The sequence below is a fragment of the Phalangium opilio genome, unplaced genomic scaffold (assembly GCF_054372755.1).
Source record: "Phalangium opilio isolate 3A_F unplaced genomic scaffold, DU_Popi_V2 ptg000026l_1, whole genome shotgun sequence".
Classification (NCBI taxonomy): domain Eukaryota; kingdom Metazoa; phylum Arthropoda; class Arachnida; order Opiliones; family Phalangiidae; genus Phalangium; species Phalangium opilio.
In genome coordinates this window covers 3,932,208-3,953,428 of record NW_028324157.1, presented here as the reverse complement: position 1 = coordinate 3,953,428, position 21,221 = coordinate 3,932,208, and the positions used below count along the sequence as shown (strand labels likewise).

At 41.7% G+C, this 21,221-nt stretch overlaps 29 non-coding genes across 29 annotated transcripts; all 29 read right to left on the bottom strand.

Moving 5' to 3' along the window:
• Positions 1–9,540: 9,540 nt before the first annotated feature.
• On the bottom strand, positions 9,541–9,612 carry TRNAC-GCA (transfer RNA cysteine (anticodon GCA)). Its single transcript has one exon. It is a non-coding gene; the product is annotated as a tRNA-Cys (tRNA).
• Positions 9,613–10,191: 579 nt separating this feature from the next.
• Positions 10,192–10,264, bottom strand: TRNAC-GCA (transfer RNA cysteine (anticodon GCA)). Its single transcript has one exon. It is a non-coding gene; the product is annotated as a tRNA-Cys (tRNA).
• A 448-nt stretch (positions 10,265–10,712) lies between these two features.
• On the bottom strand, positions 10,713–10,784 carry TRNAC-GCA (transfer RNA cysteine (anticodon GCA)). Its single transcript has one exon. It is a non-coding gene; the product is annotated as a tRNA-Cys (tRNA).
• Positions 10,785–11,491: 707 nt separating this feature from the next.
• TRNAC-GCA (transfer RNA cysteine (anticodon GCA)) lies at positions 11,492–11,563 on the bottom strand. Its single transcript has one exon. It is a non-coding gene; the product is annotated as a tRNA-Cys (tRNA).
• A 58-nt stretch (positions 11,564–11,621) lies between these two features.
• Positions 11,622–11,693, bottom strand: TRNAC-GCA (transfer RNA cysteine (anticodon GCA)). The gene has a single exon. It is a non-coding gene; the product is annotated as a tRNA-Cys (tRNA).
• A 318-nt stretch (positions 11,694–12,011) lies between these two features.
• On the bottom strand, positions 12,012–12,083 carry TRNAY-AUA (transfer RNA tyrosine (anticodon AUA)). The gene has a single exon. It is a non-coding gene; the product is annotated as a tRNA-Tyr (tRNA).
• A 1,228-nt stretch (positions 12,084–13,311) lies between these two features.
• TRNAC-GCA (transfer RNA cysteine (anticodon GCA)) lies at positions 13,312–13,384 on the bottom strand. Its single transcript has one exon. It is a non-coding gene; the product is annotated as a tRNA-Cys (tRNA).
• A 188-nt stretch (positions 13,385–13,572) lies between these two features.
• On the bottom strand, positions 13,573–13,644 carry TRNAC-ACA (transfer RNA cysteine (anticodon ACA)). Its single transcript has one exon. It is a non-coding gene; the product is annotated as a tRNA-Cys (tRNA).
• Positions 13,645–13,702: 58 nt separating this feature from the next.
• On the bottom strand, positions 13,703–13,775 carry TRNAC-GCA (transfer RNA cysteine (anticodon GCA)). The gene has a single exon. It is a non-coding gene; the product is annotated as a tRNA-Cys (tRNA).
• Positions 13,776–14,353: 578 nt separating this feature from the next.
• TRNAC-GCA (transfer RNA cysteine (anticodon GCA)) lies at positions 14,354–14,425 on the bottom strand. The gene has a single exon. It is a non-coding gene; the product is annotated as a tRNA-Cys (tRNA).
• Positions 14,426–14,873: 448 nt separating this feature from the next.
• On the bottom strand, positions 14,874–14,946 carry TRNAC-GCA (transfer RNA cysteine (anticodon GCA)). Its single transcript has one exon. It is a non-coding gene; the product is annotated as a tRNA-Cys (tRNA).
• Positions 14,947–15,655: 709 nt separating this feature from the next.
• Positions 15,656–15,727, bottom strand: TRNAC-GCA (transfer RNA cysteine (anticodon GCA)). The gene has a single exon. It is a non-coding gene; the product is annotated as a tRNA-Cys (tRNA).
• A 58-nt stretch (positions 15,728–15,785) lies between these two features.
• On the bottom strand, positions 15,786–15,857 carry TRNAC-GCA (transfer RNA cysteine (anticodon GCA)). Its single transcript has one exon. It is a non-coding gene; the product is annotated as a tRNA-Cys (tRNA).
• Positions 15,858–16,045: 188 nt separating this feature from the next.
• Positions 16,046–16,117, bottom strand: TRNAC-GCA (transfer RNA cysteine (anticodon GCA)). The gene has a single exon. It is a non-coding gene; the product is annotated as a tRNA-Cys (tRNA).
• A 188-nt stretch (positions 16,118–16,305) lies between these two features.
• On the bottom strand, positions 16,306–16,377 carry TRNAF-AAA (transfer RNA phenylalanine (anticodon AAA)). Its single transcript has one exon. It is a non-coding gene; the product is annotated as a tRNA-Phe (tRNA).
• A 968-nt stretch (positions 16,378–17,345) lies between these two features.
• TRNAC-GCA (transfer RNA cysteine (anticodon GCA)) lies at positions 17,346–17,417 on the bottom strand. Its single transcript has one exon. It is a non-coding gene; the product is annotated as a tRNA-Cys (tRNA).
• Positions 17,418–17,475: 58 nt separating this feature from the next.
• Positions 17,476–17,547, bottom strand: TRNAC-GCA (transfer RNA cysteine (anticodon GCA)). Its single transcript has one exon. It is a non-coding gene; the product is annotated as a tRNA-Cys (tRNA).
• Positions 17,548–17,605: 58 nt separating this feature from the next.
• TRNAC-GCA (transfer RNA cysteine (anticodon GCA)) lies at positions 17,606–17,677 on the bottom strand. The gene has a single exon. It is a non-coding gene; the product is annotated as a tRNA-Cys (tRNA).
• Positions 17,678–17,865: 188 nt separating this feature from the next.
• Positions 17,866–17,937, bottom strand: TRNAC-GCA (transfer RNA cysteine (anticodon GCA)). Its single transcript has one exon. It is a non-coding gene; the product is annotated as a tRNA-Cys (tRNA).
• Positions 17,938–18,255: 318 nt separating this feature from the next.
• On the bottom strand, positions 18,256–18,327 carry TRNAC-GCA (transfer RNA cysteine (anticodon GCA)). The gene has a single exon. It is a non-coding gene; the product is annotated as a tRNA-Cys (tRNA).
• A 318-nt stretch (positions 18,328–18,645) lies between these two features.
• On the bottom strand, positions 18,646–18,717 carry TRNAC-GCA (transfer RNA cysteine (anticodon GCA)). The gene has a single exon. It is a non-coding gene; the product is annotated as a tRNA-Cys (tRNA).
• A 58-nt stretch (positions 18,718–18,775) lies between these two features.
• On the bottom strand, positions 18,776–18,847 carry TRNAC-GCA (transfer RNA cysteine (anticodon GCA)). Its single transcript has one exon. It is a non-coding gene; the product is annotated as a tRNA-Cys (tRNA).
• A 188-nt stretch (positions 18,848–19,035) lies between these two features.
• Positions 19,036–19,107, bottom strand: TRNAC-GCA (transfer RNA cysteine (anticodon GCA)). Its single transcript has one exon. It is a non-coding gene; the product is annotated as a tRNA-Cys (tRNA).
• Positions 19,108–19,425: 318 nt separating this feature from the next.
• TRNAC-GCA (transfer RNA cysteine (anticodon GCA)) lies at positions 19,426–19,497 on the bottom strand. The gene has a single exon. It is a non-coding gene; the product is annotated as a tRNA-Cys (tRNA).
• A 318-nt stretch (positions 19,498–19,815) lies between these two features.
• On the bottom strand, positions 19,816–19,887 carry TRNAC-GCA (transfer RNA cysteine (anticodon GCA)). Its single transcript has one exon. It is a non-coding gene; the product is annotated as a tRNA-Cys (tRNA).
• Positions 19,888–20,335: 448 nt separating this feature from the next.
• Positions 20,336–20,408, bottom strand: TRNAC-GCA (transfer RNA cysteine (anticodon GCA)). The gene has a single exon. It is a non-coding gene; the product is annotated as a tRNA-Cys (tRNA).
• Positions 20,409–20,856: 448 nt separating this feature from the next.
• On the bottom strand, positions 20,857–20,929 carry TRNAC-GCA (transfer RNA cysteine (anticodon GCA)). Its single transcript has one exon. It is a non-coding gene; the product is annotated as a tRNA-Cys (tRNA).
• A 58-nt stretch (positions 20,930–20,987) lies between these two features.
• On the bottom strand, positions 20,988–21,059 carry TRNAC-GCA (transfer RNA cysteine (anticodon GCA)). Its single transcript has one exon. It is a non-coding gene; the product is annotated as a tRNA-Cys (tRNA).
• Positions 21,060–21,117: 58 nt separating this feature from the next.
• On the bottom strand, positions 21,118–21,189 carry TRNAC-GCA (transfer RNA cysteine (anticodon GCA)). The gene has a single exon. It is a non-coding gene; the product is annotated as a tRNA-Cys (tRNA).
• Between the last annotated feature and the right edge of the window lie 32 nt (positions 21,190–21,221).

The window sequence follows — 21,221 nt, the reverse complement described above, 5'->3', positions numbered from 1 at the left end:
TCTCTAATTTTTTTCTGGGATTACAATGCACTACTACAGACGAGTATGTATCGCCTTGACTCTTGTGTATCGTAATAGCCTCCGAAATTACTAAAGGAAACTGTCTCCTAGAGACTGAAACATTATTTTGCCTCCATTTTCTACTAAATGCCTTAATAACCTTCTCGACAGGAGTCCAAGTCCTGTTATAGTTATTCTGCTCGTACAATCCAAGACACTTTTGTCTCAAACACTTTCCAACATTAGCATCAGCAAACTCAATCCAAACCCTGAACGGAATTTGTTCCCCGAGCCTATTTTTACCGTACTCTATCTTTCTTAACCAGCCTGTCGCACCATTCGTAAGTCCATCAGACGTATCGACATTGTTAGTCATCATATATCTCGCACCACAAGCGAGTGTTAGTTCTTTGGGAAGACCATACGTATCAGACGTTGCTAATGTTTGAACTTGGGAAAGAATGTTGAACTTGGGAAAGAATGTTAATTTTAACTTCGCTACTAAGATCACCATTTACAACATCTACTGAAATTGAAACAGACTTTTCCGTACTCATTTTTAATAGAGTCTCTTGGTTAAATTGGTTGACTTCAACGTTAGTAGGGAAAAGATGTATCGCTTCTTTTGGCGGTACACGCTCTCTGTTTACTTCCAAACTTACGAATAAGTCAATATCATCCTGATTCATAGTTCCCACAGCCATTCTATTCAAAGCTTCCGCAAACCTCTTATCATCTTTTTGCCTCATAATTTCTTCAAGCTCACTAAATTGGAATTCCTCCCATATTGGGTTACCAATTAAAGACGCATATGGATTGTCACTATCACTTTGACTTTGAAAAGCGAAATGATCCCGGACGGGTCTAAGTTGGTTAAAATCTCCAACTAAAAGTACAGAGACACCGCCAAAATAATCTGGGCAACCCATTATCTCTTGCATTCTCGAGTTAACTCGGTTAAAAACCTTCGCACCAACCATTGATATTTCGTCAATAATTAACAATTTCACTTGACCATACATCAATCTACAATTGTGAAGAGTTTCACTTTCTAATCTGGCAATGTTTCCGGCAAATTGACTAACGGGTAGACAAAAGGTACTATGCAAAGTCGTCCCACCTATATTAAAGGCAGCCTTGCCCGTAGGTGCGCATCGCAGAACTTTAACCTCCGAGGGATTAGACCCTGGTTGCTTATTGTAAAATCTAGTAACAGATTCAAATATGGCACTTATCAAAACGCTTTTTCCAACACCAGCGCCTCCTGTAACAAATAGCCGTAAAGGCGTTTCTTTGCACTTTAAATGGTGCAGAACTTCGTAAAATATTTCTTTCTGTTTCAAATTCAGTTTTCTAACAAGGGCATTGTATTCTGAATCATTAACTAACGTGACTGATGGAGCAACAGTTTTTTCCGCATTACCATCAAGAATATCCCTGTTAATATTTCCTATTGCCTCTTCCACTGTATTAATTGGAAATTCAGAATCTTCAACAATTAAAGACCTATCTATTTCATTTTGATGTTCCAATTCAGGTTGGATATTAGTAAGATCAGCTTCAATAGCTTCACTTTCGAAATCTCTCACAGCCTGTTCAATAGCTGCTTCGTCAATTTCATTATGAAATTCTTTTCTACATTCCGTTATAATCTCAAGTCTAAGCTCGTACTCAGATTTTACATCCTTTGTTAAAATATCTCTACTCTCATCACGCCAAGGCGAGAATAGCATGACTTGTTCACGATAAAACTGCTCGGGATCTTTCACTAAATTGAATCTACGATACCGTATAATTTTAGAATGACCACGTTTTCTAATGAACCCTGAATCATTCTTCAGTTTTAACCATTTACCACACTGAACTTCATCGTTCTCACCGTCATCAATATGACTTTGAGTTTTCGAAACTCTACGACTTTTGGAAAATTCATACCATGCCGCAAATTGAGCTAACGTTACTGCCTCTAAATCATCTGGCCTTTGAACATAATGGTCTAACATTCCAGAAGCGAAAACATCCATACTATCTTTGGACAATTGTTCAAGCTCAACTTTGCTTTTGAGAATATGAACACGATTTTCGGGCACATTTGTATTAACATAAATGCAAGCCCGACTACACCTGGAGACTGGAATTTGTAAAGCACTATAAGCCGCTTCCTGCGCGCTTACCTCGTGCGCGTTCAAAAACTGATTAGCAATCACCTTCAACTTTTGCTTCACCGTGCATTTATCTGATTGCGCTCGTTTAGCGGCTTCACGCAGAAGCATTGACATACCACGCTGAGATTTCCCTATATAAGACACGATATACATAACCAGAGCGTAAGGATCAAGTACAAACTGAATGTCCATATTCGCTTGCCAAAGGCGCAGAGTGCACGGGTTGTACGGATTAACCCTAGTATCTTTGGGGTGTCTTTTCAATAAAACCACTTTCCTTTTGAGGTCATACGTAATGGCTTTAATATATTCATCTTCAGTTAAACGCAACTTTTCCAACAACTCCTCAAAACTATCTACCCATAATTCTTTTTCTTTTGATTGAAAAAGCTCACGCAATTTACTGGAATTGTTCTTACACTTAAGTTCTTCGTCAAGAGTACCCGGTTCTCTTAAACTCGGATCATAAATAATAGTTCTAGGCATGGGAGGAAATGGAATTCCAAAACGACAAACTGAACTATTATTAACCTTCTTCCTACACGTTGTCGTGTGTTTATGCATTTGCAATGACGTTAACAAATCCCCATTATCATCGTTCAATTTCCCAGCGCAAGAAATAACTTTATCAATATATTCCTCTACCTCTTTAACATTTGACAAGTCATCTTTAAGCTTAGGCGCATCTTTAATCCATATCAACCCATGTTGATGAGGAGAGCCTCTTTGCTGTATTTCAACTCTGAAGTAATAATCTTCAATAACACCAAGAGGGCCTAGCTTTTGCAGAGCTTTAAGAAGAGCCCGAAAACGGTGGTCAAAATATCTAGCACAAGTAACAGGATCATCCTGAATCAACTTTGCCTTTTCCGAAAAACTTAAATTGCTAATATCGTCATTCGCTAAGCGATCCTGACCCGAAGTCACCCTCAGTATGTTCAAAAGCTCAGGCCATTTGCCTTCCGCAGCTGAAAACGTTATAAAAAAGGTAGCCGTACCAAGCTGCCTAATCATAGCCATCAACTCTTTCTGCCTATGCTGCCAATATGAAGGCGAGGACTGCAAATTTTCTAATACTCTAAAACCATCATCCTGCTTAACAATTGAATCGAGTGCACCAGCAGACGATAAAAACCCAGCAGTGTAGTTTGAGCCATCTTTTCTCTTGGTTTTTCTCATACAAACTTGTATGGAATCTCTAACTTTCATAGTTTCCAACTTAACAAAAGTGTAAAACAATTTAGACGGATTTTTAGCACAACGCCTATCAATATTACGAAGCTCCCACTTAGCAATGTCCCCAAAACTACCTTTAACCTTAAGGTCTCTCTTCTGACCAACATAAATACTGGGGAATGACAATTCCTCCGCGTCCTCGTCATAGAGTAAAGACATTGGCGTTTGACCTTCACCAGGAGCAAACTTAACATGCATGGTATTAGTGGGTAGGAAATCAGACAATGACACTAACAACGTGTCTTGATTCCCAACTGGGAATGAATTAACTTCGTTCGGTTCATTCCAAATTTCATCGCTATCATTCTCATTCTCTTCATTCATTGACCCTTGTGGGTTTTCACTTAAAGCATCACCATGATTTAACTGACGGTCATTTTCGTCAACAATAAATTCAAGTTCTTCTGGAATTGGATCTAATATATCGCTCCTAACGGTTATCCCATGCTTAATATACAACGGTGTTTTCACCAAAACCTTAAGAGCTTCGTGCATTGTTTTTGGCCTAACAGTTTCATACATATAGGGTGTGTTATATCGCATTCTTCTCATGAACTCAATTTGAATAGTATCTGTCTCACGTGGTAACCTTGGTAACACTGAAACGGTAGACTCGACATTAACAGGAACATTGACCACGTTTCCTTTAATTCCTCTTTGTTGATCACAGCCTAACCTTCTTATTTGCATAAAAGGTATTCGTGGAGAAATCATTCTTTCCTCTAAATTTGACAAATTAACTAGTTCTACCGGAATTTCAGGAAACTCAAAACCATTTTCCCTGGAAAACTTGGGGATTTCGTTTTTCTTTACAGCTTTATTACAAGCACTGCATAAAAATACTCTATCACTTAGCTCACGACGGTGAATACCAGGTACAGCCAAAAACACCGCAGACTTAATTAAGCTACCAGATGCTTTAAAAAAAAGATTTGAACATCCTTCACATGGCCACGTTGGACCTTCTTTTATGGTATCAAAATACGTCTGCTCTATAACTGAAGGATTTGCCCTCCTTTCTGCCACAGACAATCTGTTTCTCGAACGTTCAGAGTTCCTAAACTCGGCATTTGCACGACTTTCAGCCTTAGCCGACTGATTTTTAGCTGCTTCAGTGTTTCTATACTCTAAATCTTGGCGTTTACTAGCCTTATTCATCTGATTTCTTACACGTTCTGCTTCAACGTAATCTAAATCTTGGCGTTTACTAGCCTTATTCATTTGATTTCTTACACGTTCTGCTTCAAGGTAATCTAAATCTTGGCGTTTACTAGCTTTATTCATCTGATTTCTAACACGTTCTGCTTCAACGTAATCTAAATCTTGGCGTTTACTAGCCTTATTCGTCTGATTTCTTACACGTTCTGCTTCAACGTAATCTAAATCTTGGCGTTTACTAGCCATACCCAACTGATTTCTTACACGTTCTGCTTCAACGTAATCTAAATCTTGGCGTTTACTAGCCTTATTCATCTGATTTCTTACACGTTCTGCTTCAACGTAATCTAAATCTTGGCGTTTACTAGCCATACCCAACTGATTTCTTACACGTTCTGCTTCAACGTACTCTGAATCTTGGCGTTTACTAGCCATACCCAACTGATTTCTAACACGTTCTGCTTCAACGTACTCTGAATCTTGGCGTTTACTAGCCTTACTTAATTGGTTCTTAACTCTTTCGCTTGCTCTATACCATTCCTCAAGCCTTTTCACTCGCTTGGTAAGTACACCAGCCTGATTTTCCCTTTCACGATATGACTCATTCTCTCGCTTCTTTGCCATAGATCGTGCCTCCTTCATTCTATACTCTTCATTTTGTCTCAAAATTCTCATTCTCTCTAACGGATACACATTACCATGAGACGTAGAAGGTAATTGTTCATCGTTCGCTACCATTATAGAACTAACCGACTCATTATTAACTAAATTCATCGTTTCGTCGGTAGTAATTACCCCAACTCTTACAGCGCTTTCACTTGAACTTCCGTCTAATACATTAACCATAGTACTACCTTGGCTAACAGGCGACTCAATAGAACTAACAAACAAATTAGGACTAGAAGTACTAGAAGCGGCACCTTCAGCCTTAGCTTTTTTCTGAGCTGCTAAAACTCTTCTCCTTTCATTTTCTCTCTTCTTAAACTCGGGATCTGACCTTTTTGCCCTCATCCTTTCCCTCGCTTTACGCTTTCGCATTTCATCCTTATTCTCGACATTATCTTCCTCCATTCTATATACGAAAGGTCAAATACTCACTTAAATCCACAGTACTTCCAACTTTCAACAACAATAATTCCAACTTTCAACAACTATAATTCCAACGTTCAAAAACAATAATTTCCTAGTAGTTTTATTGACAACCTACTGGCATAGAAATTCTTATTAAGAATAGCTCCGGCGGATTAAAAAGATCTATTTACAACTAGGTGGGCGTATCAACCCTGCCGTCACGTTAAGTTTAAAAAATATTTTTTTTTATATTTTTGGTCTAACTGTTATCCTCAACTAGAAGGTTTTAGTCAAATAAATTAGAAGCATAAACCCATCAGTGGAAGCTTTACTAATATTTAATACATATCAAACAAATTTGCTTTCAATATTATGTCTACAAATAGCTTCAAAATGTCTTTTTTAACGCTGACTAACAGTTTGCGCAGTTTCCTAAAGCAATCTTGGAACTGAAATTTTTTTAATAAAGAAAGTCCATTTTGGCCCGAGGAACAGGCAAAAAAAAGCAACGGCCTAAATTTTTTTACATTCAAACACAAACGATTAAAGTTATTCGGTTTTCTATTGTCTGCTAGAAATCCACCACTATGGAGCAATATTAAAGGAGTTATTATAAAGTAAATGAGATTTCTAATGACATTTTCGTTCTCACTCCAGTGACATTACTCCTGAGAAAATATCAATGAATGAAGGCATCTTTCGCTCTTTTTAGGAGATAAACACAAGTTAAAATAAACACAAGTTAGAACAATCAGGGGGTATGTACTAAGCTATAAGCTTTACCTTTTTTTTTGCATTGTGTACAATGATACATTTCATTGTTTATTTCCTGTATTATGAAAGACCAACCGTTTCCGCTCATTAGAGTGGAAACGGTTGGTCTTTCAAAATATAGTGTCACACCAGAGCCTGCGCTTGTCATTAATCCACAAATAACTTCGCTACATGGAATTTAGTAACTAAGGATATAAATATAAAGCACTCGTCTCTACCCCCTACCGTATTTCAGAGAGTCACACTTGAAACTTCATTTTATCATTTATCACAAGTCAAATTTACTATTTTGTTTTTAATAAATAACGGTATCACCACTCGTTCTATATTAACTTTGAAAAGAGTTTCTGGATTTGTAATACAGGGAAGTAGTCTTAATTACTCGTCTTATATTAACTGTGAAATATGTACAGTTTAGCGACTTCTTACGTCATCTTCGTTACTCGTCCTATAAAAACGTTGACTATAGATGTTTCGGTTAAAGGGAGGGTGAAGTGGAAAATCAAGTGATTTTTTATCGATTCTTCTTCTAATTATAAGACCAGTCTGCATAGTGAAACATCCAGGAAATATCTCCAAATGATTTTAAAATTCAAATTAGGTTCCGATTTTAAGAATAATTTGATGTATCCCCCTCCGACCAATCGCGCAACGCCCTGCCTTTTAGTTAACAAAATTCTCGTGGCACGCTCCATGTCTCGCGCCACGATTGTCTCATCGCGCGCAAATTATTTCAAATCTCGCGATAAATTTCATTCGACACGGAGCGTGCCACGAGAATTTTATTAATAAAAAGGCAGGGCGTTACGCGATTGGTCGAAGGGGGATACTTCAAATTATTCTTAAAATCGGAACCTAATTTGAATTTTAAAATCATTTGGAGATATTTCCTGGATGTTTCACTATGCAGACTGGTCTTATAATTAGAAGAAGAATCGATAAAAAATCACTTGGTTTTCCACTTCACCCTCCCTTTAAGAGAGGTTTATCCCATATAATTTAATAAATTTATTTGATATTAAATATTTTTATCGTGAGTTACTTATCACACTTCTAGTTATTTATTTTTAAGATTTGTTTTTCCTGATATCATTTGAACCTTAATTATTATTAAAGTTTGACTCCAAGAGTATGCCTCTTTTGCGTTTGTCTGGAAATTGGGGGTTATAAGGCAGCCTATTCTCATCAAGTGATAAGAAAAAGCGCATTCGCGTGAACCTATGTGGACGCCTCGTCATTGGAAGGCTAGAGGTTCCTCGTAACCCTAGCCGATCGCCGTGTAATTATTGAATTATTCAAAGCTATACATTAAAGCAGACGATATTTTACATCCAATAAAGATATGTCTTGTACAAATGGAAATCAGTCAATGGGAAAAACAGGAAGTGAAAAGTATACAGTTGTGACGTAGACATTACCATTATGTGTTTGTAAAGGCCCAATTGTCTACGTCTCAACTGTAAACCCTCTATGATCAAAGCTACTATCACAACTGGATTGCCGTGTAAACACTGTCCCCCGTTTCACCTCAGCGACATTCTTTGTAGCTATAACCCGATTACGACCAGACCATTCACTGATCTGATTACCACCATGAAGCTTTCATCTATTATAAAATCTAAACCTTATTATACATAGGCCTATATGTGTATTTAACTATCGGCTCACTCTGAACCGTTAATGTCTCTTCAATACAAAAAGGAAAACCAAAACCCATATTTTATTTCAAATAAATCGGCCCCTATTTACTTACGCTTTGCTTCACTTGAATTACTAACAGATAAAACTTTACTTCGTCTTGTAATATACAAGAAATGTTTATAATATAAACAGATGTAGTATAGCTTAAGTAATATAAAAACAGCCATTTAGAATAATAATATTTAAAAACATTCTTGGATTATAAAAATGAAACAAAGCTTTTAAGCTACAAAAGTACTAAATGCATCGTAATTACGAAAAATATTTCCACATATTCACTTTATATAAAGGAAAAAGTGAATATTAAGGTTCTGTAGGATTTCTTTACACATCAAAACAAAAATAACTGCTAACGCAGCGCACTAGTGTAACATCGGACGGACACACACAGACAAAACATAGACTGCTTTTGAACTCTTTCCGTATTAATTTTGATTTCAGAAACAAGATTATCTTAAATAATAAAATAAATATAATTCATATAAAATATTTTCTTCGTTAGTTATTCGCCTTATTGAACGTTACATCGTTTTAAAAAAGAACAATTAAACATTCTTGAGAGACTTGACTAATATTGACGTTTGAATTGAAGGATACGACTGTTTTTTCGCCTTACTCAAATAGGTAGTATATAAGGGTTTCGAATCGCAGCTATGGATAAGAACAGCGCAATTGCGTGAACCTTTGGTGGAAGCCCCACCTTAGGGAGGCCAGACGTTTCTCGTAACCCTGGCCGATCGCCGCGTATGTCTTAACCTCAAGGATGATGATGGAGTAGAAGCCAGGTGTACAGACTGGTGTCCATGTGGGATGGACAAAGATCAGATGGTGGTGGTGTGACTGGTGTCCATGTGGGATGGACAAAAACCAGAAGATGGTGGTGTGACTGGTGTCCATGTGAGATGGACAATGACAGAAGATGGTGGTGAATAGAATCCAGTGTGTAGAGACTGGTGTCCATGTGGGATGGACAAAGAGCAGATGAAGGTGGATTATAGAAGTCAGTAAGATGGACAAATGGCCTGAGGATAGTGGTGTTAGATAGACAATGGATAATAGCCATTGTAAGTGGAATACAATTTTCCAAATTTCCAGGAACTGTAAATGCGGTCCGGAATTTGGGAAAACGTTTGCTCCGATTTGAAAACTGCGAACGCGGTCCCCTGGGGTGTAAGTCAATAACAACAGACTGACACACACACAGACACACAGACAGACAGACAGACAGACAGACACGTCGAAATTAGAACCTCTCCGTGACATACGTCACTCGGAGAGGTAAAAAGGAATGATCCGTGCTGTTACAGGGGGAACTCGGGTTTGATCCAAAGACCTCTCGATCTATAGTAGAATAATCTACCACTGTGCTATTCCCCCTTGTTCATAGCCGTAATGTCGATTTAACTAAAATAAACGGAATGATTCGTGCTACTACAGGGGGAACTCGGGTTTGAACCAAGGACCTCTCGATCTGCAGTCGAATGCTCTACCACTGAGCTATTCCCCCTTGTTCAAGGTTGTAATGTCGGTTTAACTAAAATAAAAGGAATGATCAGTGCTGTTACAGGGGGAACTCGGGTTTTAACCAAGGACCTCTCGATCTGCAGTCGAATGCTCTACCACTGAGCTATTCCCCTTTGTTCCTCGCCGTAATGTCGATTTAACTAAAACAAAAGGAATGATCCGTGCTGTTACAGGGGGAACTCGCGTTTGATCCAAAGACCTCTCGATCTGTAGTCGAATGCTCTACCACTGAACTATTCCCTCTTGTTCATAGCCGTGATGTCGAATTAACTAAAATATACGGAATGATCCGTGCTTTTTTAGGGGGAACTTGGGTTTGAAACCAAGGACCTCTCGATCTGCAGTCGAATGCTCTACCACTGAGCTATTCCCAATTTTTCACAGCCGTAATGTCGATTTAACTAAAATAAACGGAATGATCCGTGCTGTTACAGGGGGAACTCTGGTTTGAACCAAGGATCTCTCGATCTGCAGTCCAATGCTCTACCACTCAACTATTCCCTCTTGTTCATAGCCGTGATGTCGATTTAACCAAAATATACGGAATGATCCGTGCTTTTATAGGGGGAACTTGGGTTTGAAACCAAGGACCTCTCGATCTGCAGTCGAATGCTCTACCACTGAGCTATTCCCCCTTTTTCAGAGCCGTAATGTCGATTTAACTAAAATAAACGGAATGATCCGTGCTGTTACAGGGGGAACTCTGGTTTGAACCAAGGACCTCTCGATCTGCAGTCGAATGCTCTACCACTGAGCTATTCCCCCTTTTTCAGAGCCGTAATGTCGATTTAACTAAAATAAACGGAATGATCCGTGCTGTTACAGGGGGAACTCTGGTTTGAACCAAGGACCTCTCGATCTGCAGTCCAATGCTCTACCACTGAACTATTCCCTCTTGTTCATAGCCGTGATGTCGATTTAACTAAAATATACGGAATGATCCATGCTTTTACACGCGGAACTTGGGTTTGAACCAAGGACCTCTCGATCTGCAGTCGAATGCTCTACCACTGAGCTATTCCCCCTTGTTCAGAGCAGTAATGTCGATTTAACTAAAATAAACGCAATGATCCGTGCTGTTACAGGGGGAACTCGGGTTTTAACCAAGGACCTCTCGATCTGCAGTCGAATGCTCTACCACTGAGCTATTCCCCCTTGTTCCTCGCCGTAATGTCGATTTAACTAAAACAAAAGGAATGATCCATGCTGTTACAGGGGGAACTCGGGTTTGATCCAAAGACCTCTCGATCTATAGTAGAATGCTCTACCACTGTGCTATTCCCCCTTGTTCATAGCCGTAATGTCGATTTAACTAAAATAAACGGAATGATTCGTGCTACTACAGGGGGAACTCGGTTTTGAACCAAGGACCTCTCGATCTGCAGTCGAATGCTCTACCACTGAAATATTCCCTCTTGTTCATAGCCGTAATGTCGATTTAACTAAAATATACGGAATGATCCGTGCTTTTACAGGGAGAACTTGGGTTAGAACCAAGGACCTCTCGATCTGCAGTAGAATGGTCTACCACCGAGCTATTCCCCCTTTTTAAGAGCCGTAATGTCGATTTAACAAAATAAACGGAATGATCCGTGCTGTTACAGGGGGAACTCGGGTTTTAACCAAGGACCTCTCGATCTGCAGTCCAATGCTCTACCACTGAGCTGTTCCCCCTTGTTCAGAGCAGTAATGTCGATTTAACAAAAATAAACGCAATGATCCGTGCTGTTACAGGGGGAACTCTGGTTTGAACCAAGGACCTCTCGATCTGCAGTCCAATGCTCTACCACTGAAATATTCCCTCTTGTTCATAGCCGTGATGTCGATTTAACTAAAATATACGGAGTGATCCATGCTTTTACAGGCGGAACTTGGGTTTGAACCAAGGACCTCTCGATCTGCAGTCGAATGCTCTACCACTGAGCTATTCCCCCTTCTTCAGAGCCGTGAAGTCGATTTAACTAAAATATACGGAATGATCCATGCTTTTACAGGGGTAACTTGGGTTTGAACCAAGGACCTCTCGATCTGCAGTCGAATGCTCTACCACTGAGCTATTCCCCCTTGTTCCTCGCCGTAATGTCGATTTAACTAAAACAAAAGGAATGATCCGTGCTCTTACAGGGGGAACTCGGGTTTGATCCAAAGACCTCTCGATCTATAGTAGAATGCTCTACCACTGTGCTATTCCCCCTTGTTCATAGCCGTAATGTCGATTTAACTAAAATAAACGGAATGATTCGTGCTACTACAGGGGGAACTCGGGTTTTAACCAAGGACCTCTCGATCTGCAGTCGAATGCTCTACCACTGAGCTATTCCCCTTTGTTCCTCGCCGTAATGTCGATTTAACTAAAACAAAAGGAATGATCCGTGCTGTTACAGGGGGAACTCGGGTTTGATCCAAAGACCTCTCGATCTATAGTCGAATGCTCTACCACTGTGCTATTCCCCCTTCTTCATAGCCGTAATGTCGATTTAACTAAAATAAACGGAATGATTCGTGCTACCACAGGGGGAACTCGGTTTTGAACCAAGGACCTCTCGATCTGCAGTCGAATGCTCTACCACTGAAATATTCCCTCTTGTTCATAGCCGTAATGTCGATTTAACTAAAATATACGGAATGATCCGTGCTTTTACAGGGAGAACTTGGGTTACAACCAAGGACCTCTCGATCTGCAGTAGAATGCTCTACCACCGAGCTATTCCCCCTTTTTCAGAGCCGTAATGTCGATTTAACTAAAATAAACGCAATGATCCGTGCTGATACAGGGGGAACTCGGGTTTTAACCAAGGACCTCTCGATCTGCAGTCCAATGCTCTACCACTGAGCTATTCCTCTTTGTTCCTCGCCGTAATGTCGATTTAACTAAAATAAACGGAATGATCCGTGCTGTTACAGGGGGAACTCGGGTTTGAACCAAGGACCTCTCAATCTGCAGTCGAATGCTCTACCACTGAGCTCTTCCCCCTTGTTCAGAGCAGTAATGTCGATTTAACTAAAATAAACGCAATGATCCGTGCTGTTACAGGTGGAACTCGGGTTTTAACCAAGGACCTCTCGATCTGCAGTCGAATGCGCTACCACTGAGCTATTCCCCCTTGTTCCTCGCCGTAATGTCGATTTAACTAAAACAAAAGGAATGATCCGTGCTGTTACAGGGGGAACTCGGGTTTGATCCAAAGACCTCTCGATCTATAGTAGAATGCTCTACCACTGTGCTATTCCCCCTAGTTCCTCGCCGTAATGTCGATTTAACTAAAACAAAAGGAATGATCCGTGCTGTTACAGGGGGAACTCGCGTTTGATCCAAAGACCTCTCGATCTGCAGTAGAATGCTCTACCACCGAGCTATTCCCCCTTTTTCAGAGCCGTAATGTCGATTTAACTAAAATAAACGCAATGATCCGTGCTGATACAGGGGGAACTCGGGTTTTAACCAAGGACCTCTCGATCTGCAGTCGAATGCTCTACCACTGAGCTATTCCCAATTTTTCACAGCCGTAATGTCGATTTAACTAAAATAAACGGAATGATCCGTGCTGTTACAGGGGGAACTCTGGTTTGAACCAAGGACCTCTCGATCTGCAGTCCAATGCTCTACCACTCAACTATTCCCTCTTGTTCATAGCCGTGATGTCGATTTAACCAAAATATACGGAATGATCCGTGCTTTTATAGGGGGAACTTGGGTTTGAAACCAAGGACCTCTCGATCTGCAGTCGAATGCTCTACCACTGAGCTATTCCCCCTTTTTCAGAGCCGTAATGTCGATTTAACTAAAATAAACGGAATGATCCGTGCTGTTACAGGGGGAACTCGGGTTTTAACCAAGGACCTCTCGATCTGCAGTCCAATGCTCTACCACTGAGCTATTCCTCTTTGTTCCTCGCCGTAATGTCGATTTAACTAAAATAAACGGAATGATCCGTGCTGTTACAGGGGGAACTCGGGTTTGATCCAAAGACCTCTCGATCTGTAGTCGAATGCTCTACCACTGAACTATTCCCTCTTGTTCATAGCCGTGATGTCGAATTAACTAAAATATACGGAATGATCCGTGCTTTTTTAGGGGGAACTTGGGTTTGAAACCAAGGACCTCTCGATCTGCAGTCGAATGCTCTACCACTGAGCTATCCCCCCTTTTTCAGAGCCGTAATGTCGATTTAACTAAAATAAACGGAATGATCCGTGCTGTTACAGGGGGAACTCTGGTTTGAACCAAGGGCCTCTCGATCTGCAGTCCAATGCTCTACCACTGAACTATTCCCTCTTGTTCATAGCCGTGATGTCGATTTAACTAAAATATACGGAATGATCCATGCTTTTACACGCGGAACTTGGGTTTGAACCAAGGACCTCTCGATCTGCAGTCGAATGCTCTACCACTGAGCTATTCCCCCTTGTTCAGAGCAGTAATGTCGATTTAACTAAAATAAACGCAATGATCCGTGCTGTTACAGGGGCAACTCGGGTTTTAACCAAGGACCTCTCGATCTGCAGTCGAATGCTCTACCACTGAGCTATTCCCCCTTGTTCCTCGCCGTAATGTCGATTTAACTAAAACAAAAGGAATGATCCATGCTGTTACAGGGGGAACTCGGGTTTGATCCAAAGACCTCTCGATCTATAGTAGAATGCTCTACCACTGTGCTATTCCCCCTTGTTCATAGCCGTATTGTCGATTTAACTAAAATAAACGGAATGTGTCGTGCTACTACAGGAGGAACTCGGGTTTGAACCAAGGACCTCTCAATCTGCAGTCGAATGCTCTACCACTGAGCTATTCCCCCTTGTTCAAGGTTGTAATGTCGGTTTAACTAAAATAAACGGAATGATCCGTGCTGTTACAGGGGGAACTCGGGTTTTAACCAAGGACCTCTCGATCTGCAGTCAAATGCTCTACCACTGAGCTATTCCTCTTTGTTCCTCGCCGTTATGTCGATTTAACTAAAATAAACGGAATGATCCGTGCTGTTACAGGGGGAACTCTGGTTTGATCCAAAGACCTCTCGATCTATAGTAGAATGCTCTACCACTGTGCTATTCCCCCTTGTTCCTCGCCGTAATGTCGATTTAACTAAAACAAAAGGAATGATCCGTGCTGTTACAGGGGGAACTCTTGTTTGATCCAAAGACCTCTTGATCTGTAGTCGAATGCTCTACCACTGAACTATTCCCTCTTGTTCATAGCCGTGATGTCGAATTAACTAGAATATACGGAATGATCCGTGCTTTTTTAGGGGGAACTTGGGTTTGAAACCAAGGACCTCTCGATCTGCAGTCGAATGCTCTACCACTGAGCTATTCCCCCTTTTTCAGAGCCGTAATGTCGATTTAACTAAAATAAACGGAATGATCCGTGCTGTTACAGGGGGAACTCTGGTTTGAACCAAGGACCTCTCGATCTGCAGTCCAATGCTCTACCACTCAACTATTCCCTCTTGTTCATAGCCGTGATGTCGATTTAACCAAAATATACGGAATGATCCGTGCTTTTATAGGGGGAACTTGGGTTTGAAACCAAGGACCTCTCGATCTGCAGTCGAATGCTCTACCACTGAGCTATTCCCCTTTTTCAGAGCCGTAATGTCGATTTAACTAAAATAAACGGAATGATCCGTGCTACTACAGGAGGAACTCGGTTTTGAACCAAGGACCTCTCGATCTGCAGTCGAATGCTCTACCACTGGGCTATTCCCCCTTGTTCATAGCCGTAATGTCGATTTAACTAAAATATACGGAATGATCCGTGCTTTTACAGGGAGAACTTGGGTTAGAACCAAGGACCTCTCGATCTGCAGTCCAATGCTCTACCACTGAACTATTCCCTCTTGTTCATAGCCGTGATGTCGATTTAACCAAAATATACGGAATGATCCGTGCTTTTATAGGGGGAACTTGGGTTTGAAACCAAGGACCTCTCGATCTGCGGTCGAATGCTCTACCACTGAGCTATTCCCCCTTTTTCAGAGCCGTGAAGTCGATTTAACTAAAATATACGGAATGATCCATGCTTTTACAGGGGGAACTTGGGTTTGAACCAAGGACCTCTCGATCTGCAGTCGAATGCTCTACCACTGAGCTATTCTCCCTTGTTCAGAGCAGTAATGTCGATTTAAGTAAAATAAATGCAATGATCCGTGCTGTTACAGGGGGAACTCGGGTTTTAACCAAGGACCTCTCGATCTGCAGTCGAATGCTCTACCACTGAGCTATTCCCCCTTGTTCCTCGCCGTAATGTCGATTTAACTAAAACAAATGGAATGATCCGTGCTGTTACAGGGGGAACTCGGGTTTGATCCAAAGACCTCTCGATCTATAGTAGAATGCTCTACCACTGTGCTATTCCCCCTTGTTCATAGCCGTAATGTCGATTTAACTAAAATAAACGGAATGATTCGTGCTACTACAGGGGGAACTCGGTTTTGAACCAAGGACCTCTCGATCTGCAGTCGAATGCTCTACCACTGAGCTATTCCCCCTTGTTCAAGGTTGTAATGTCGGTTTAACTAAAGTAAAAGGAATGATCAGTGCTGTTACAGGGGGAACTCGGGTTTTAACCAAGGACTTCTCGATCTAAAGTCGAATGCTCTACCACTGAGCTATTCCCCTTTGTTCCTCGCCGTAATGTCGATTTAACTAAAACAAAAGGAATGATCCGTGCTGTTATAGGGGGAACTCGGGTTTGATCCAAAGACCTCTCGATCTTTAGTCGAATGCTCTACCACTGTGCTATTCCCCCTTCTTCATAGCCGTAATGTCGATTTAACTAAAATAAACGGAATGATTCGTGCTACTACAGGGGGAACTCGGTTTTGAACCAAGGACCTCTCGATCTGCAGTCGAATGCTCTACCACTGAAATATTCCCTCTTGTTCATAGCCGTAATGTCGATTTAACTAAAATATACGGAATGATCCGTGCTTTTACAGGGAGAACTTGGGTTAGAACCAAGGACCTCTCGATCTGCAGTAGAATGCTCTACCACCGAGCTATTCCCCCTTTTTCAGAGCCGTAATGTCGATTTAACTAAAATAAACGGAATGATCCGTGCTGTTACAGGGGGAACTCGGGTTTTAACACAGGACCTCTCGATCTGCAGTCAAATGCTCTACCACTGAGCTATTCCTCTTTGTTCCTTGCCGTAATGTCGATTTAACTAAAATAAATGGAATGATCCGTGCTGTTACAGGGGGAACTCGGGTTTGATCCAAAGACCTCTCGATCTATAGTAGAATGCTCTACCACTGTGCTATTCCCCCTTGTTCCTCGCCGTAATGTCGATTTAACTAAAACAAAAGGAATGATCCGTGCTGTTACAGGGGGAACTCGCGTTTGATCCAAAGACCTCTCGATCTGCAGTCGAATGCTCTACCACTGAACTATTCCCTTTTGTTCATAGCCGTGATGTCGAATTAACTAAAATATACGGAATGATCCGTGCTTTTTAGGGGTAACTTGGGTTTGAAACCAAGGACCTCTCGATCTGCAGTCGAATGCTCTACCACTGAGCTATTCCCCCTTTTTCAGAGCCGTAATGTCGATTTAACTAAAATAAACGGAATGATCCGTGCTGTTACAGGGGGAACTCTGGTTTGAACCAAGGACCTCTCGATCTGCAGTCCAATGCTCTACCACTGAAATATTCAATCTTGTTCATAGCCGTGATGTCGATTTAACTAAAATATACGGAATGATCCATGCTTTTACAGGCGGAACTTGGGTTTGAACCAAGGACCTCTCGATCTGCAGTCGAATGCTCTACCACTGAGCTATTCCCCCTTTTTCAGAGCCGTGAAGTCGATTTAACTAAAATATACGGAATGATCCATGCTTTTACAGGGGGAACTTGGGTTTGAACCAAGGACCTCTCGATCTGCAGTCGAATGCTCTACCACTGAGCTATTCTCCCTTGTTCAGAGCAGTAATGTCGATTTAACTAAAATAAACGCAATGATCCGTGCTGTTACAGGGGGAACTCGGGTTTTAACCAAGGACCTCTCGATCTGCAGTCGAATGCTCTACCACTGAGCTATTCCCCCTTGTTCCTCGCCGTAATGTCGATTTAACTAAAACAAAAGGAATGATCCGTGCTGTTACAGGGGGAACTCGGGTTTGATCCAAAGACCTCTCGATCTATAGTAGAATGCTCTACCACTGTGCTATTCCCCCTTGTTCATAGCCGTAATGTCGATTTAACTAAAATAAACGGAATGATTCGTGCTACTACAGGGGGAACTCGGGTTTGAACCAAGGACCTCTCGATCTGCAGTCGAATGCTCTACCACTGAGCTATTCCCCCTTGTTCAAGGTTGTAATGTCGGTTTAACTAAAATAAAAGGAATGATCAGTGCTGTTACAGGGGGAACCCGGGTTTTAACCAAGGACCTCTCGATCTGCAGTCGAATGCTCTACCACTGAGCTATTCCCCTTTGTTCCTCGCCGTAATGTCGATTTAACTAAAACAAAAGGAATGATCCGTGCTGTTACATGGGGAACTCGGGTTTGATCCAAAGACCTCTCGATCTATAGTCGAATGCTCTACCACTGTGCTATTCCCCCTTGTTCATAGCCGTAATGTCGATTTAACTAAAATAAACGGAATGATTCGTGCTACTACAGGGGGAACTCGGGTTTGAACCAAGGACCTCTCGATCTGCAGTCGAATGCTCTACCACTGAGCTATTCCCCCTTGTTCAAGGTTGTAATGTCGGTTTAACTAAAATAAAAGGAATGATCAGTGCTGTTACAGGGGGAACCCGGGTTTTAACCAAGGACCTCTCGATCTGCAGTCGAATGCTCTACCACTGAGCTATTCCCCTTTGTTCCTCGCCGTAATGTCGATTTAACTAAAACAAAAGGAATGATCCGTGCTGTTACATGGGGAACTCGGGTTTGATCCAAAGACCTCTCGATCTATAGTCGAATGCTCTACCACCGAGCTATTCCCCCTTTTTCAGAGCCGTAATGTCGATTTAACTAAAATATACGGAATGATCCATGCTTTTACAGGGGGAACTTGGGTTTGAACCAAGGACCTCTCGATCTGCAGTCGAATGCTCTACCACTGAGCTATTCTCCCTTGTTCAGAGCAGTAATGTCGATTTAACTAAAATAAACGCAATGATCCGTGCTGTTACAGGGGGAACTCGGGTTTTAACCAAGGACCTCTCGATCTGCAGTCGAATGCTCTACCACTGAGCTATTCCCCCTTGTTCCTCGCCGTAATGTCGATTTAACTAAAACAAAAGGAATGATCCGTGCTGTTACAGGGGGAACTCGGGTTTGATCCAAAGACCTCTCGATCTATAGTAGAATGCTCTACCACTGTGCTATTCCCTCTTGTTCATAGCCGTAATGTCGATTTAACTAAAATAAACGGAATGATTCGTGCTACTACAGGGGGAACTCGGGTTTGAACCAAGGACCTCTCGATCTGCAGTCGAATGCTCTACCACTGAGCTATTCCCCCTTGTTCAAGGTTGTAATGTCGGTTTAACTAAAATAAAAGGAATGATCAGTGCTGTTACAGGGGGAACCCGGGTTTTAACCAAGGACCTCTCGATCTGCAGTCGAATGCTCTACCACTGAGCTATTCCCCTTTGTTCCTCGCCGTAATGTCGATTTAACTAAAACAAAAGGAATGATCCGTGCTGTTACATGGGGAACTCGGGTTTGATCCAAAGACCTCTCGATCTATAGTCGAATGCTCTACCACTGTGCTATTCCCCCTTGTTCATAGCCGTAATGTCGATTTAACTAAAATAAACGGAATGATTCGTGCTACTACAGGGGGAACTCGGGTTTGAACCAAGGACCTCTCGATCTGCAGTCGAATGCTCTACCACTGAGCTATTCCCCCTTGTTCAAGGTTGTAATGTCGGTTTAACTAAAATAAAAGGAATGATCAGTGCTGTTACAGGGGGAACCCGGGTTTTAACCAAGGACCTCTCGATCTGCAGTCGAATGCTCTACCACTGAGCTATTCCCCTTTGTTCCTAGCCGTAATGTCGATTTAACTAAAACAAAAGGAATGATCCGTGCTGTTACATGGGGAACTCGGGTTTGATCCAAAGACCTCTCGATCTATAGTCGAATGCTCTACCACCGAGCTATTCCCCCTTTTTCAGAGCCGTAATGTCGATTTAACTAAAATAAACGGAATGATCCGTGCTGTTACAGGGGGAACTCGGGTTTGAACCAAGGACCTCTCAATCTGCAGTCGAATGCTCTACCACTGAGCTATTCCCCCTTGTTCAAGGTTGTAATGTCGGTTTAACTAAATTAAACGGAATGATCCGTGCTGTTACAGGGGGAACTCGGGTTTTAACCAAGGACCTCTCGATCTGCAGTCAAATGCTCTACCACTGAGCTATTCCTCTTTGTTCCTCGCCGTTATGTCGATTTAACTAAAATAAACGGAATGATCGGTGCTGTTACAGGGGGAACTCTGGTTTGATCCAAAGACCTCTCGATCTATAGTAGAATGCTCTACCACTGTGCTATTCCCCCTTGTTCCTCGCCGTAATGTCGATTTAACTAAAACAAAAGGAATGATCCGTGCTGTTACAGGGGGAACTCTTGTTTGATCCAAAGACCTCTTGATCTGTAGTCGAATGCTCTACCACTGAACTATTCCCTCTTGTTCATAGCCGTGATGTCGAATTAACTAGAATATACGGAATGATCCGTGCTTTTTTAGGGGGAACTTGGGTTTGAAACCAAGGACCTCTCGATCTGCAGTCGAATGCTCTACCACTGAGCTATTCCCCCTTTTTCAGAGCCGTAATGTCGATTTAACTAAAATAAACGGAATGATCCGTGCTGTTACAGGGGGAACTCTGGTTTGAACCAAGGACCTCTCGATCTGCAGTCCAATGCTCTACCACTCAACTATTCCCTCTTGTTCATAGCCGTAATGTCGATTTAACTAAAATAAACGGAATGATTCGTGCTACTACAGGGGGAACTCGGGTTTGAACCAAGGACCTCACGATCTGCAGTCGAATGCTCTACCACTGAGCTATTCCCCCTTGTTCATAGCCGTAATGTCGATTTAACTAAAATATACGGAATGATCCGTGCTTTTACAGGGAGAACTTGGGTTAGAACCAAGGACCTCTCGATCTGCAGTCCAATGCTCTACCACTGAACTATTCCCTCTTGTTCATAGCCGTGATGTCGATTTAACCAAAATATACGGAATGATCCGTGCTTTTATAGGGGGAACTTGGGTTTGAAACCAAGGACCTCTCGATCTGCAGTCGAATGCTCTACCACTGAGCTATTCCCCCTTTTTCAGAGCCGTGAAGTCGATTTAACTAAAATATACGGAATGATCCATGCTTTTACAGGGGGAACTTGGGTTTGAACCAAGGACCTCTCGATCTGCAGTCGAATGCTCTACCACTGAGCTATTCTCCCTTGTTCAGAGCAGTAATGTCGATTTAACTAAAATAAATGCAATGATCCGTGCTGTTACAGGGGGAACTCGGGTTTTAACCAAGGACCTCTCGATCTGCAGTCGAATGCTCTACCACTGAGCTATTCCCCCTTGTTCCTCGCCGTAATGTCGGTTTAACTAAA